This window comes from Danio rerio, chromosome 17 (genome assembly GCF_052040795.2).
Source record: "Danio rerio strain M-AB ecotype USA chromosome 17, GRCz13ab, whole genome shotgun sequence".
Classification (NCBI taxonomy): domain Eukaryota; kingdom Metazoa; phylum Chordata; class Actinopteri; order Cypriniformes; family Danionidae; genus Danio; species Danio rerio.
In genome coordinates, this window is record NC_141037.1 from 48,013,564 (window position 1) to 48,030,463 (window position 16,900).

General features: G+C 32.6%; 1 protein-coding gene and 2 long non-coding RNA genes across 17 annotated transcripts in view; 1 reads left to right on the forward strand and 2 right to left on the reverse strand.

Annotated features, from left to right (window-relative positions):
* The window catches only part of eml5 (EMAP like 5), a 247,936-nt gene that overhangs the window by 198,626 nt on the left and 32,410 nt on the right, over nucleotides 1-16,900 (reverse strand). The window lies entirely within an intron of this gene.
* On the forward strand, nucleotides 5,273-9,353 carry LOC110438050 (uncharacterized). 3 transcript variants are annotated; one of them, XR_015513753.1, is made up of 8 exons: nucleotides 5,273-5,590; nucleotides 5,913-5,972; nucleotides 6,710-6,861; nucleotides 8,171-8,355; nucleotides 8,441-8,548; nucleotides 8,623-8,682; nucleotides 8,774-8,948; nucleotides 9,045-9,353. It is a non-coding gene; the product is annotated as an uncharacterized LOC110438050 (long non-coding RNA). The 3 variants fall into 3 exon arrangements; XR_015513754.1 differs by having other exon boundaries at nucleotides 8,626-8,682; XR_015513752.1 differs by lacking the exon at nucleotides 5,273-5,590 and adding an exon at nucleotides 7,279-7,330 and having other exon boundaries at nucleotides 5,937-5,972.
* Nucleotides 11,972-14,929, reverse strand: LOC147833174 (uncharacterized). The gene is made up of 4 exons (XR_015513751.1): nucleotides 14,887-14,929; nucleotides 13,978-14,017; nucleotides 13,735-13,879; nucleotides 11,972-12,397 (listed from the first exon to the last, which is right to left on the reverse strand). It is a non-coding gene; the product is annotated as an uncharacterized LOC147833174 (long non-coding RNA).

Genomic DNA, 16,900 nt, shown 5'->3' on the forward strand with positions numbered 1-16,900 from the left:
ATAACATCAAGTTGATTTTAACATTGTCTGATGAAAAAGTAACCAGGTGACAGAATGAACTCAATCTAACCTTCTGTACAAATCACACACTATAATCAATCATAACCTTTTTATATGCATTGAGGATTGTGTTGGAATAATATAACTCCCTTTCAATTGAAATTAGAGCTTCAAACGCCATCAGAAAAGTCATTCATCATAGTTATGGGAATGTGATCATTACTTAACAAGAGCTACTTACTCTGTGACGCTCTCCAGATTGAAACTGTGTATGTGTGTGTTCCTCGGTAACTGGATATAGCTAGTTAGAGATCTCTCTGCATATAAATGCTGTGATTTTTCTGCTTTGATTCAATGATGCCACAAACCCACGCCGTCGTGGGCTCAAAGGAACACACTCCCTGTAGTATTTCATCAGAGGATGACCTGCCAATTTTAGCGCAAACATCTAAATGTTAAATAAATTTTATGAAAAGGCATGATTTTGTCAATTAGTGAGATTTAATAAATAAAACATTCCAATTCCAGGCTAAATGACCATAGAAAGTAATTTAGAATGCTTTTTCAAAGGAATAGATCATTCAAGAAACATGATTTACTCATCATCGATCCATTCTCTTTATACATGACTTTCTTTTATCAGATAAACACAGTTGGAGTAGTATGAAATTGTAAAAATTGCTGTATAATAGTGTTAGGTACTGTAGTGAATCGATACCGTACAATTTCTATTTTTAGCCACTGTAAGTCAGTGATTTGATTTTTTTTTTTTTTTTTAAAGTGTAAAATACTTTTGTAACAAAAACACATCAATCAGGTAGGGTCCTCCTGGGGACTGCAAGACAGAGGCGTAACATGAAGAGGGTGTAACTTGTAGTAGAGGCGTAACTTGAAGTTTTGTCAAAACTATGATGTCAGTAATGTCTACACATTCCCCAATGCTAAACCCAACCATCCCTGTTATTAACATCTACATTTTCTCCAACCATCATAGTTATTAACACATAGCAACAAGTTGTGGAGGCTTTTTTAGATTTGACGCGCTAACCTTTGTACTGTTATTTCTAACCACAGGGGGCAACGCTGAGTAAGCTAACTGTCATGAGAAAACAGATGAAGAAGTTGCATGGTGGAGTTGCTAAATGAACGAATATAATAATATAATACAATAATGAATATAACCCTGAAGCAGTAGCTTAAAGGTGCAGTAGGTGATCTGCCAAAATGCTAATCGGTTAGCATATTAGCTTTGGACGGCATGGGAAAGACTGTGTTTTAAAACCACGCCTCCTGAAACCGTGAATGCGCACCGCGACACGACAGCAAACAACCCATTAGTTAATGTCATTTGCCAGTTGGAAGTGTATGCAGTGGTTGGCCTGGCGGCGTGCAGGAATTTGACTTATTACTAAGCCACACTTATATGCTATTTCAGAGTGAAAATTCAGAGTAGCATGGTAAACAATAAAAGAAAGATTAAAAACGCCTACAATCCTTTTTCTTGTCTCTCTTTCTCTCTCCCTCCTCCTTCCTTCCTTCCTTCCCTCCCTACTTTTACCTTTCTATTAGCTAATGAGCTGGTTTAGTAAGTGGAGTGTTGTCACAGCAAAGTTCCTGTGATGTACAGCCGGCCTGTACCCCAGTCTATTAGCTAATGGGTCCGACAGTGGGCGGACGGGAGGGGGTTGGGGGGTTGGCGACAGAGCAGGACTGGACAGATCTACTGAAAGACGTCTCTGGCTGAAGGGCTAAAAGACTGCTTGGGTGGGCAGGTGGACGGAAGTGTTTAGCTGCCGCAGAGACACGCTAAACTAAAGGCAGAGCTTCGGGGTGAGGAGCAGAAGCTTGTCATGGTAACAAGAGGAGAAGTGGGAAGTGAAATGTGAAGTTGGACAGCTGGAGTCTGTGCTGTGCCACCTGATAGAGATCAGTGCACATGCTAGGGCTGTTTAATAGAGCGACACTGTTAATGAAGCAGGAGATGAAACAGACCAGTGAGTGCTTTGCTTCACTTCACAGCAAAAAGTATAAATTACTTAAATTAAAATATCATTGAATTCATTAAAGGACGCACAGGTTCATGTGTCAAATTAAAAGCAAGTTAAATTATTTTGTTATTTAACATGTCTTGTGAATTTTTGTGTGTTTAGCAGTAAAAACTGATACTATGGAAGTCAATGGTTACAGGTTTTTAGCTTTCTTTAAAATATCTTATTTTGTGAAACTCATAAATGTTTGCAAGCACTTGAGGGTGAGTTAATAGTGAGCAAATAATATTATTTTTTTGTAAACTATCCCTTGAAAGCATTGTACAAAATAAGTATTGCCTACACAGTCATTGATTTGTAGGCTTATTTTAATTTCAAACAATGACAAACCCTTCATTAACTTCACATGTAACACTTGCTAATTTCTTTCAATACATTTCACAAATCGGTGACTTAAATAAATACGATAAGGCTCATGTTATCAGTTTGAATAATTCCCCATCTGCACTCTTTAATAACACAGTTCATTTGCAAGCCAAGAAACTACCATTGAGATGAACAGGGATGAATAGCTCACTCCATGTATTATAGATGTCTTTGAGACTGCTACAGCTAACAGCAAATCATGGTTCATGAGAGTATCTAACTTCATTTCTTAAAAACCCAGTCAACTGATTTGCAAAGAAGTGGCTGAATTTATAAAAGCACAAAATATATGTATTCCTTTTATTTACAGCACAAGTTATCAAATGTTTTTTTTCCCCAAATAAAAAGCTTCAATGTGAAATATGTCAGAAGAGAAACTAAACTGCACTCAATCAATTAATCATTCTTTAAAATGACAAAACATCAGCTCTGCTTGTAGATGCAGTCAGTCAGCAAAGCAAGAAGGTCAACTTTTTTTTTAAGAGGAAGCATAAGGTATGTGTGTATATAAGGTCAAATCTTTCAAAAAACATATTTCGTAGTTAGAGCAGAAGATGTTTAAATTGATACAAAAAAGAAAAACAAGAATGTGTGATGTGAAACAAACTGTGCACTTAAAAAAAACGGGATAACCTGATAGTGCAGGGTTTTTTAACCTTTTGCAAGCTGGGCCCCCCAAAGCTAGTTCATTGCAGTTGGGGCCCCTGCATATATATGACCTTACGTTTTATATGTTTGCAGCCTCTGCATCTTCCGTCCGTCATAAAAATGAATTTGGATGGTTAGACTTTCTGCATTTTTCGCATCCGAAACAAATATTTTTAAGGGTGTTTTTGACAATTGTGGACCACCAAATAATGAATATGAAAGAATGAATAAGACAGTTTCAGACTCAGTGAGGGTGCAAGGACTTTCAATTTTTGAGGCTTGCGCAGCTTCTCAAAAAGAAATCAAACAAATGAGCGCCGTTTTCTAAAGTCTATGAGCGCAGCACACACAGATAAACTAAATTGACATACTGCAATTAAATTTCAAAATCTGGTGTTTTGTTTATAACATTTGAATACAGTTCAGCATCATACATCACGCAACTAAGAGAGTTTACAATTGACCATCACTTATTTTAACATCACCTCACGATTAAAAATGTGACACTGATTTCATACAGGGTTCATCCAGGCACAGCCTAATAAAAATAAATTTTTTACATTTTTAGGCACTATTTCCAGCACCTACTTCCAGCTACTTTCATCACTTGTATTTGCTTGTATTCTCAGGAACCCATTAAATAAAAACATTGCATAGGAACTATCTGTTGATTTATACTAGAAAAACATTAATAAAATATAATAATTAATTAATATTAATAATTAGGAATATAATAGACAGAGACTGTCATGCAATGTATTGAACACCTGAAAAGTCTTCTGAGCAATTTATAAAAATACTGCATAGGAACTATCTATCCATTTATACAAATAAAAACCATTATTATAGATAATATAATAATTAATTAATCATATATTAACAATATAATAAACCTACACTAAATGTGCTTCTGAATTTTTTTTTTTTTATTTGTTTTTCTCTAACAGAAAGAGAACAGAATATTTTACTCAAGTTATAATTCAATTTTAGTAAATAATACTAATACTTTAAAAATTACTCTTTTAAAAAACTACTCTGAGTACTAGTTCATTACTTATGAAAAAATCTGACAGGTATAAAATCATTAAAATGGTTTAATTGCTTAACTCACAAAGCTACATATAGGAATTTGCACTAGTAATGTATGATCGACTTTTTCTTTCATGACAATGAATCATTTTCAATAGCACTGGCAAAACTACCACATAGTTTTTAAGGCCATAGAGACACTTTTTGTCCATTTTTAAAAAATACTTTCAAGCTTTGAAATGTTTAATTAAAGTATATGATGAAAATATTTAAATTTGCAGTTTTATTTACACATTTTACACATTTTTTTTATTATTTGCTCATTGCTGTCTATACAAGATTTTACTTTACACTTGATCTTAAACTGAAATAATTTTACAAAAAAGACAAAAACACTGTCAGTAATAAAAATAATAAAACAAATTTCTTCATTTCACTTGAGGTATTTGAAATATGACGACACTAAATTTCTCAAAGCAGTGCTTTAATTTTTTTTTTTTTTTTTTGATAAATGTAACAGATTGCTTTGACCTGTAATGCCTGTACAATTTAGTGATGCTTTAAGACAGACCTGAATACCCCTAATATGTATAAATTACATAAATACCTCATCCAGAAACATTTGAAGTATAATTATTTGTCGTAAAGAAAACAAAAATTTCACCTTTACTAAAAGTTCTGCTAGGCCAAGTTTCACTTCACAATACAGCCAACAAGTCTGTTAGCATTGTCACCGGTCATGCATCAATCTAATTCTAAATATTTAATAGTTTTTGACTAAGTTCAGTCAAGGAGCAAAGTTAAATAATTTCTACTAAGAAATCACAATTGTTAGTCTGAGCACACACACACGATGATGAGATCATAGGAGGACTTGCAGTTCATTTGAAAAAGCCTATTCAAGAGCTTGCATACCCAGTTTTAGCGATTAACGTACATGACTGCGCTCTCGTGTTAAAGTAAAGCACTTGCAATATTTGCAGAAATGAATAATAGACATCTCTATAGTGAAAACACCCAAAAAGCATTATTCCAATTAAACATTTGCTTTTAAGTTGTTGTTTTTTTTCTGTCACTGTAACACAGAAAGACCTTTGTCCCGCCCCTTACGTTTCACCAACACGTTCTCACTCCCAACTCGTCACATACTGACGCTTGGTCAGGAACCCTCGGCGTCAGTTATTGACGCACAGGGTACCCCTTTAGCGTCATATTTAGACGTGCAGGGATTCCCTATAGAATCTGTGCCTGAGCCTGAGGCGTCATATGGAGACGCTGGAGGCTCGTATAATTACCAATAGATGTCAACAAACTTTTTAAAACCTGATTTACGCCTATTATCACAGTTTTCTTATTTTAAAAATATGTAATTTTTATTTTGTTCATGAAAAGCGTCTGTAAACGGGGTCGAAACTACTGTATGAATAAACTTCGGCCCACGTGACATCCCTTCACAGTGAGTTTAACGCCGCTCTGCTATTGGTCAAACTGCATCAGCGGTGAGTTCTCAGATGAGTTCAACTGTCAACATTAAATATTACGTTAATGCTGCATAATATATTTTTATTGGAGATTAGTTGGTGTTTATAAATATTTTATCATTTACTTTATATTTAATGAGTGAAAATATATTCGGTTGTCCAGTTTAGGGTAACTATGCCTAATAAAACTTTGATTCATTCATATTATTTATTATTTTTTTACTTTAAAAAAATATTAAATTTCAAGTACTAAGTTTAAAAATGTTTTCGGCTGATATTTTTCATTTTATATTATTTATTAAAGTTGGGGTCATTGTATGTGGCGATCTATTTTTTACAGTCTATGCTCGCTATCCCAAGGTTCATTGCGATCCCAAGGTTCACTGCGGTTTTCCACAAGGTAAGTAAAAAGTAAACAAATAAACACGATTAGTTGATAAAGCATGTACTGTAAACTAGCGACGTTATCTAATTACATCAAGTTCATTTATTAAAAACATATTTTTCTCACATATAACGTTGGTCATGCATTAGAACAATATATACATTTTAAGATAAGGAACAGTGTAACCAGATTGTTGTTTTCCACAATAGAATTCGTGCAAAATCTATATATAATATTCAATATGCAACTCTAATAATACAAATGTATTCGTAATTGTTTCAATATTAAACAACATCAAGTGTTTCCAAAGGTTTATTGTAAAAACAATTATTTTCCATGCCTTTAAAGGAAAAAGGCAGAAATTTTGCCCGTCTGAGCACATTTTATTCATTGTACAACACAAAACTAAACAAAAAAATAGCTTAATCTACCACACACACACACACACACACACACACACACACATATATATATATATATATATATATATATATATATATATATATATATATATATATATATATATATATATATATACAGGTGTACATTATAAGGTGTTCACTGTTCAGATATGAATATTTTTTCTTTGCTCTTTTCAGGTTCTTTAGATTTCTTTAAAAATCCAATTTTGTTTTCTAATAAGCAAAAAGTAAAATCACTTTACCCATGTTTATATGTTAAATTGCACTTGTCTCTCTCTCTATCTCTGTTAACACATTTATATTTGTTTGATTAATTCTTGTGTCTTTCAGCCTGTTTCTGCCTATCACCATGAGTGATTCCTCAATACTCAGATTTATCATCAAGATCTCAATTATAAGCTCAAGTTTTGATGACAACTTGGTGATCTGCATAAAGCACCACCATGTAAGGAAGGCCAAGACCACTCTGGAATCAGTCAAGGGTTAGTGAAGTTTTTCATTCAATGTATATTAAATATCTACATTGTTTAGGCATATGTGATTGTATGAGATAAAATGCATTTATTCTTTCACTACTATTGTAATAACAGAAAGAAGCGCATTCGTTTTACTATTACTATTGTTTATGACAAACATTAAAAAACTACAGCATAAGCTCACAAAATATTGTGGCCTAATTGTTTAAAACTATTTGTTCTGGGTGTTGATAGTGGCCAACCATTTTTTTTCTTTTTCAGAAAGTATTTTGTTTTGTCTGATTTTATGACACCTTATAGGCCATCAACTGCCCACATTGGGGTTTAGGAAATTAGAACTGCTTATGCTGCTTGTCTACTAGTCTTAGGATAAGTTAGAAATGTTATAAATGTACATTTTTTTGTTGTTTTTATCTGGTACAGCTCATAGGAACTCCAATCTTCCCAACTGTGAGAGGGCCTTGCTCCAGTGACTGTCAGTGTGTACTTCATTGTTTCCATTAGTCCCTGTATCTGTAGACCTAGGTGACAGTGGGCTAGAGTAAAATTTTGGTTTTATTTAAACTAAGGCATACTGATGGCCTTTTTATCTCAGATTTGGTCATGCAAGTATTAATATATCCTAAAGTATTTTTATATTCTTTCCATTGGTGGAAAAGATGTTGGTATAATTATTTTTAATGGACTGCTAAGATCTCAGCAGACATTTTTCTGAGATATTCTTGAGTGGGAGTCTGTGCAATACAAGGTGGATAGTATTTGCAAGGAAGAGCCCTTCATCTGTTCTGCTTCCACACTAGATATACTGCCAATTTAAGTAGATATGAACCATAAGCATAACCATTTCAAGAATGCACGAGGTACTTTAAACTGTATGTGTTGAAACTAAATTAACAAGAAAACAGCTCTGTGATGTTCACCTAAGAAAATTAGATTAGAAGATATAAACTGTTATGCACTTGTTCTGTACTGTTTCATTCCTTTTTCAAACACTGGCATTTTTGAAGGTTTATTTACAGCTAAGGATTAAAAATTGACAGGAAGATTTGTGGACTACATCAACTAATGACACTACCTCCAAAGAGTTGCAAAAAGCTGTCCAAAGTTTCAGCACCATCTTTAAGCCCATGATTTTAGTGTGTTTCATGCCTAATCACATGAGTTTATATCTGAGATAGATGAACTATGTGATTGTCTTAAACTGATCTACAAGTAAATGCCAAAACTTATTGGTTTACTTATTTATTTATTTATTTATTTATTTGTTTGTTTGTTTGTTTGTTTGTTTGTTTGTTTGTTTGTATATGTTAACCAGGTGAAATGGAGTGAGGCATACCAGGATATGCCTGGTTTTACTTTTGGGAAGGAGGTTGAACAGTGCAATATTTCTTCTATAGGATTGCAGTGACCAGACATGCCACTGTAACTCTCATGGTCATGTGCTGGAATTAGCAGATATTCAACAATTTGGCCATCTCGCTGACCTGTTGATATCAGAAGGTAACAATATCCAGTTGAATTTGTTTTAGTTGTTCAGTAACCTATTTAAATAGTATTGTGATTTTTTGATTGCTTATCATTGTAGACCACAACAGCTCTGCAAAGCAAGTTGCAAAACAGAATCCATGAAACTGGCAGTGACTGGAAACCAATTGGAAGACTTTGGTCTGTGATGTAGAGGAGTGGGCAGAGGGTGAGGAAATTCTTATTAATATTACATGTAGTCATGAAAAATTGTGTTACTATTACTGTCATTTTTTTTTTCAGTAGCAGAAGCAAAGACAACAAAAAGAAGAAGTGATATGGATGTCTTTGTCATATTGCATGGTATGTACACTAGACTTCTGTCAGTGTTGATTCTTTAAAAGTTGACGTATAATCCTTGTTATACAACTTTCTTTTCATAAATATATTTCAGACTCTGCTGACCCAGCAACAAAGAGGAGGGTGTTCAACATCATCCTGCTAGTCAGGATTCTTCAGGAGAAGCAGTGGATTCTTGTGGCAGAGATGGTCAACCACTATAAATACCTTTCAACTCATCCTGGTTCTTTCAAAGAACTTTCTTGCTTGTTTGCTACTGAAAAGTACTGGTATGTATTTGTATTTTTTGGCACAGACATAAGCATAAGGTTACCCAGTCCAAAGAATATTAATATATTTTTATGTTGTTGTGTTCTTCTTTTAAGATTCGACATGTGGCCTTAACGAAGAGGGGTTAAAAGGTCTATGGATCATCATTCTCAAAAAGCAACAAAATAACTGAGAAATAAACAACAATACGATGGTGCAATCTAGAGACCTGCAAGGTACCTGCAAGTTTTGGCTGGAGCAGAGAACATAGATTTTTTTTAAATAAAGCTCCAGCTGATGAGTATGACATTGACTGTGGATTTTCTTTTACTGTAATCCAGAAGAGGATGACCTTAACCCTGAATCTAAAGCATGTAATAAAATCTGTAAAAAATTAAATAAAATTGTCATCATCTATAACCAAATTGTCTTTTTTTTTTAAATACATAGATATGTACAGTATGTAAGCATTCCTCTAAAATCAATCAGTGTTGTAAATTAAGAGCATTATTGTATGCCTAACTGCTTACAACATATAACGATTTAAGGAACTCTATATTAAAATGAAATTATTACATTAAGTGACATTAAGAGCTTTTAAAATATTAATTTTATGATACATTTTTATGATAAATTTAATTTTTGCATATACTTGGGCAAAAAATGTACATTATTATGGTCCACTGCTCAGATACCTCCAGTCAATATGTGGCTGAGTCAGGCAACCACACTTCTACCTCTGGAAAAATTAACCTATGATTTACATCAAAGATCTGATGGATCCATTTGGTCCTCATGGATTTTTCTAAAAAAAAAAAAAATTAATCTCCTTTTATTTTTGTCCTTACTTTGAAACATTTGTATTAATTTGTTAGAATGTCTAACAAAAAACTGCTGCACTTGTTGTGAGATAACAGTGCGACTGTTGTTATTCTGAAAATAAAAATTAACTTTGTATAATGTTTTATTGAATGCAAGATAAAAAATAAAATATTTCCCAAGAGATGGATTGCGGCTGGAAGAGCATCTGCTGCATAAAAACATGCTGGAAAAGTTGGCAGTTCATAGCACTGTGGCGACCCCTGGTTAATAAAGGTACTAAGCCAAAAAGAAAATGAATGAATGAAAATAAAATATGTATTGAAATATGTATTTTTGGTAGACATAGAACTACACAGTAACTTATAAATACAGCACAGAACTATTTTACTTCTAGTTTAGATAATTTAAATGTTTGCATTTTTATTTTGTTGGTTAATGGCTATGTATTTTTAATAATTTGGAGGTTTGAACTATTCGCAGCATTTGAAAGGATATCTTTTCATCATTGTTACCTCATTTCTCAATATTTTCATGATTCTTACAATGCAGCAAATCTTACAATCATTTGATCATAAAGAAAATAATTAACAAATACATTATGGACAAAGACATTATGTGGAATCATTATTAAACACAAGTTCATCCATTGTCATCAAATCATACTGTTACACAAACAGTTGAAGATTTAGAAAGTAAAAATAATCAGATAAAGAGTGGTTTTTAAACAAATACATGTCTTTAAAAAGGTTTTATTTATAAACATTTACATATTTTAAAAGAGCTTTTATCCATATTTCAAATAAAGTGAAAACAATTAAATATCACATGATGACCATTAATGAAACACACTTTCAGAATTACATCCATACATATTATTCTGAACTCATAACATTTGTGATGAACATAGATCACTATTGATAATAACTTGTAATTAAAGAGGATACTAATGTTTAGCTTATTTTTACAGCTTTTTTTTTTTTTTTTACCACAACTGTACATGTGACAATACAATTTCTTGTCCATGTTGAAGATAATACATCTACATAGGTTAACTGCCCTTTTACTCAAAGGGGATGAGTAGAGCCCCGTAGAAAAGGAAAAAGTATTCACATTTCAAACGAGAAATGAGTGAGAGAATATCAGCAAGACTATTACCTATGCTATGTTCAATAAATAATGTTGGATATAATAGTCTGATATATACTGATCAAGTCAATAAAAGCTGTTTAAAAAATACTCATTGTAAAATAACAAATTTATGCCTGGCTTTCATATATGTCATAAATATATGCACAATGACCTTATTCAGATAGTCTTTAGTTCATTAAAATTTGTATCTGTTCCATTTTATTACAAAAAGGCTTTAAACTACATTACCCACAATCCTTTGTCGCTGTATAGATGGGAGGGGAAAGACATGGCGCTACAAATTGTAGTTCCTTGAAAGGTGTAGTTAGGGTTAAGTTTAGGGTTACGATCTTGGTTAATCGTTAACTATTTAAAACACAGCGATAACTCATTGATAAAGGACACTGTTAGTAAAGTGGCAAAGTTAGCAAAACATAGTTAGCAACACGAAGGATCTTTTAATTTGGCTTTGAAGTTATAGTCCAATCACAACGTCGCAATCTACGTCACACTTTGTCTCTATTTGGTAATCTTCCGGCTGAAGGTTGATTATAACCTTATAATATAACTTAAAAATCAAAATGTGTATTAATATTACATGCTATTTATTGTCTTATTAAAAATACAAATGTATATTTACCGTGAGATTACTTTGTGGGGGTAACCAGATGTGCAAAATGATCATAGTAAAACCAGATCATAGGCAGTATACTAAATTTGAAACGAATAATAAAATAATAAAAAAGCTTCATGTTTGAAAACATTTCAAGCATTTGCTGTAACTAAACCCTGCATCATGTAGGTATACAAATATAAATATATGTCAAACTTAAATGACAAATATAGTGCCCATTAAATAGTATAAATAGTAGTTCATTGTAAATGAGTATGCAAATAAACACAATACATTTTTAATGAAACATTTATAATTTATTTATAATGCCACAAATAAAAATAAATAATAAAAATCACACAAAAATGCAAAAATATATATTTTAACCAAAAATATATATTTTATAAGTTTTTAATGCAATAATATATTACCATACATATATAAATGATTAAAAACAATTATAATTGAAGGAAATGTATATTTTGTATTATTATTATTATATTTATTTTGTGATATTTATTCATGTCATACATCTGGTATGTCAAGCTCAAGTAAAACTGCACTGCAAAAAATCTTTTCAAATGATGCCTTTGGAAATGCCATCATAATAAACAGCTTTCACAACAACAAGAAGTCAAGTTCATGACAAATGCAAATTATGTTTATAATAACAACTTTCTGAACTTAAACATCAAAAGTAGAATAAGTTCAAAACATATTCAAGTATTTACTGAAGAATAGCAAAAACTATTTTTACAAAACACTGAGAACCAAAGTGTGCTTGGCGAGTCCAGGTGTTTATGCTGACTAGACTGTCATATTCCAATCCGGTTAGCATGAGGAGACTTGGGCGTAAAGTGTCAGCAATTCCTGGAGGGCTCCCATGTGTTATTCCAGGTTTTGCCACTGTAAAGTATTAGAAGTGCACAACATCATTACTGAACAAAGAATTAGTGTTAGGTTTCATTTAGAAAGTTCAGTGATATTTATTTATATATGTAAAGTGTCATTAAACCTGGCACTCTTGAATTAACTGTATAATAGGTTAAACATTTCCAGTATGTTTCCATGTATTCCAAGCAGATCTGTCAGTTCTACAAACTCAGAGATCAGGATAGTAACTGCACTTCTCATTATGAACACCCTTATCCTTCACATACATTTTTATTACCACTGATGTCCACTGTTGTAGTTTTCATTGAAGGGAATGCTGACACAAATTCCAGCATGTTTTTTTAAATAGCAGAATATGGGTATTATTGGGCCAAAACCTTAAAAAATATAAGATGCAAGATTTGAATCTTGATGAACATATTGTTAATTCACGTCTTGCAATTTAAAACACATCTCATGTTTGACTCATCAATTATATGAAAACTACAACAGCATACTGTGCTTCACCCTAAAATATTTCTAAATTATAACAAGCTTATTGCTTTACATGGCTAAACATTTATTTTATGCCTGCATGATTTACTGCTTTTACTGTAAACCATTACACTCTTAACCCAAACTAGTTGACTTTATTAGAAAACTGCATCGAAACATGTTGCCTTAAATCCTTTATGTTTTTTACACAAGGTGAAACTAAACAGCCCACTTTAAATTAACCTAGAACCTTTACAATCTTCTTGAACTTACAGTAATATTTTAATTCAAGTATGGCTGTTAAGTTGTACCTTGTATAAAATGTAAGGGGTTTAAGCCACTGGGTTTCTATACAATTTTCTAGTAAAGTCAACTAGATTGGGTTAAAGGAACAGTTCACTATTTACTCTCCTTTAAGTGGTTGTAAACCTTTTTAAAAAACTTCCAAGTTACTTTGTGTTGAACATGAAGGAAGTTTTTTGAAGAAAGCTGGAAAGCTGAAAACATTGACATGCATAGTAGGAAAAAACAAATACTATGGAAGTTAATGTTTGCAGGTTTTCATCTTTCTTTAAAATATAATTTTTTTGTGTTTAACTGAAGTAAGCAAGTCAGACATATTTGGAACAAGTGAAGGATGAGTCAATAATGACAGAATTTTCATTTTTGGGTGAATCTCTTTAAGAGTATACTGAAAGAAATGTCCTACTCAATGAAGCTAACTTCAGCTGCATGTGTAGCCCCATGAGTACTTATCTAGAAATCAAAACAATGATCACATCAGTCCCATTTTAGGCCCTTTATATCATATTGGCCACAGAATGGACTACTTAGTGTTGCAATAAAATAAAAAAATTAATTAAACTATGACTTACCACACAATACAAGACAAACAGTGAATTTTCAGCTCTGCCTTTGCTGTACACAAGATGAGGTTCCAGCTTCAACACTGATCTTGAGTGGGGCAGTTGTGCAGCTCTGTGAGGTTGTGACTGTTTAGCTGCAGTGCTGTGAAGAGTTCTTTATTAAAAGAAAGTACATTCTTTTAAAATCTGTACATAATAACAAAGAAAATACAATGATTTTAAATAATGATTAATTCTGAACAAAAACATTACCCTTAGTCAAGATGAATTCATATGTCAAAAGTTTCTGCATCTGAAATGAATAAAAACAGATGTGACATTAGTTAAACCCACTAAACTACTAGATACATCAGTACTGCATTAAGCAGTTGTAAAGTAATGTAAGTGTAGTCCAAAATGAGCCTTAATCTGTTTAAGATAATGATTTAAAAAAACGTTGCTTGTGTTAAAAACAATCCAGCCACTTGTAATACATATGATCAATGGTAAATTTCTGAGAAGGTGCAAGGTAATCCTTGAGTTTTACCATTGCCATCCTGACTGACATAATATTTGAAAAGAAGACAGCTTGTTGTGCCTCTTTACCACAATTTAGAGATGATAGATTCTTTATTTTATTAAATAAATTGGTAAAGGCCAAATTGTACTGGTAATAGTGTATGATATTCATTGTGTGACATACATCAGCTTAAGTTATACTTGAGCTTTTGTTATGCTATATGCTATATATATATATATATATATATATATATATATATATATATATATATATATATATATATATGTGTGTGTGTGTGTGTGTGTGTGTGTGTGTGTGTGTGTGTGTGTGTGTGTGTGTGTTTTAAGGCATGGAAAATAATTGTTTTTACAATAAACCTTTGGAAACACTTGATGTTCTTTAATATTGAAACAATTACGAATACATTTGTATTATTAGAGTTGCATATTGAATATTTTTGCACGAATTCTATTGTGGAAAACAACAATCTGGTTACACTGTTCCTTATCTTAAAATGTATATATTGTTCTAATGCATGACCAACGTTATATGTGAGAAAAATATGTTTTTAATAAATGAACTTGATGTAATTAGATAACGTCGCTAGTTCACAGTACATGCTTTATCAACAAATCGTGTTTATTTGTTTACTTTTTACTTACCTTGTGGAAAACCGCAGTGAACCTTGGGATCGCAATGAACCTTGGGATAGCGAGCATAGACTGTAAAAAATAGATCGCCACATACAATGACCCCAACTTTAATAAATAATATAAAATGAAAAATATCAGCCGAAAACATTTTTAAACTTAGTACTTGAAATTTAATATTTTTTTAAAGTAAAAAAATAATAAATAATATGAATGAATCAAAGTTTTATTAGGCATAGTTACCCTAAACTGGACAACCGAATATATTTTCACTCATTAAATATAAAGTAAATGATAACATATTTATAAACACCAACTAATCTCCAATAAAAATATATTATGCAGCATTAACGTAATATTTAATGTTGACAGTTGAACTCATCTGAGAACTCACCGCTGATGCAGTTTGACCAATAGCAGAGCGGCGTTAAACTCACCGTGAAGGGATGTCACGTGGGCCGAAGTTTATTCATACAGTAGTTTCGACCCCGTTTACAGACGCTTTTCATGAACAAAATAAAAATTACATATTTTTAAAATAAGAAAACTAAGATAATAGGCGTAAATCAGGTTTTAAAAATTGCGTTGACATCTATTGGTAATTATACGAGCCTCCAGCGTCTCCATATGACGCCTCAGGCTCAGGCACAGATTCTATAGGGAATCCCTGCACGTCTAAATATGACGCTAAAGGGGTACCCTGTGCGTCAATAACTGACGCCGAGGGTTCCTGACCAAGCGTCAGTATATGACGAGTTGGGAGTGAGAATGTGTTGGTTTCACGCAAAACTAGACAAGGTCGACTGTGATTGGTCACTTTTCATGTTAGTCAAATCACCGCTTCGGAATCCCGGTATATTTTATATAATATATAAACTTTAAAAATATATATATATTTTTGATAAAATAATAATTGTTTTGGTCTATTTTAGCTGCGAGAATAGATCCAATGAATCCGAACAAAGATCACAAATTTTCACATGAATTTTTTTTTCAGTTTTTTTTCTCCATCCTGTAGCCTACTCGCGCCTCCCCGCGAGAGCCCCACCAGTTGAGAACCACTGTGATAGTGAATTCACCACATACCACAGAAATTGTTTATTAAACAAATGCTTTAAATGGCTCTTATACTGTTAGCACATTCAATTTTAAACTTACCTTTGTCTTTTTACACACAAATAATGTTTTCACATTTAATTTGGGACTGAAAATTATGATATTGCGATTTCTTTACAGGATACAGATTCTTGACAGGCCTGTCTGCAGTCCCGACAAAAGAGAATGTGCTGCTCATTTTGAACCACAAACAATGAATATGACAACAAAGACCCCGTACTGTTGCCAAGCTTAAGACCTGTTTGCTGGACAAAATGGGACAAAATGACTCCTGACACACTTCATCAGTTGGTGTCTTCAGTCCACAAAACTGACAAAACAGACATATTGAATATTTATCCCTAAAAAAGTGTTTGTGTGTGGGTCAGATTGAAAATGACTTGAAAATGAGCCAGTGTAAAATGCGGCACAAACTTTTGATTGAGTCATTTAACTTTCAGTATTTTCTGTTTGTGTTCCAGTCAGCTTTGTTTTCATTTAATATTGATTTCAGATGACATTGCAAATGAAAAAGAAGAGTAATAAATTAACACAGAATGAAAAATAACTGTGTAGTTAAAGTCTGCGTAAACCAGAGATTTCTGAGACTTTCAACTGATGCAGAATATTGAGTAGGGGCGTGCTTTTAACCATGCCCAAGATGGGCTTCAAACTGACATCATCATAGAAGGACCATAGTAGTTTAACTAATTAACACCGATTGATTGTTCACCTAAAGAATAACAATGTGCAATAGAAAAATAAACAGTAAATTTCATACAGACTTTAAAGCTGCATTCTGTAAGTTTCGCCTCTTTGTTGCCATCTTTGTTTGAAACTTGCCACTGAAGTACTGTATATTCTTTGTGTGAATTAAGCATCAGTGAGGCTCCTCGGAATAGTAAACATCCAATAATATCCAGCTGCAGAC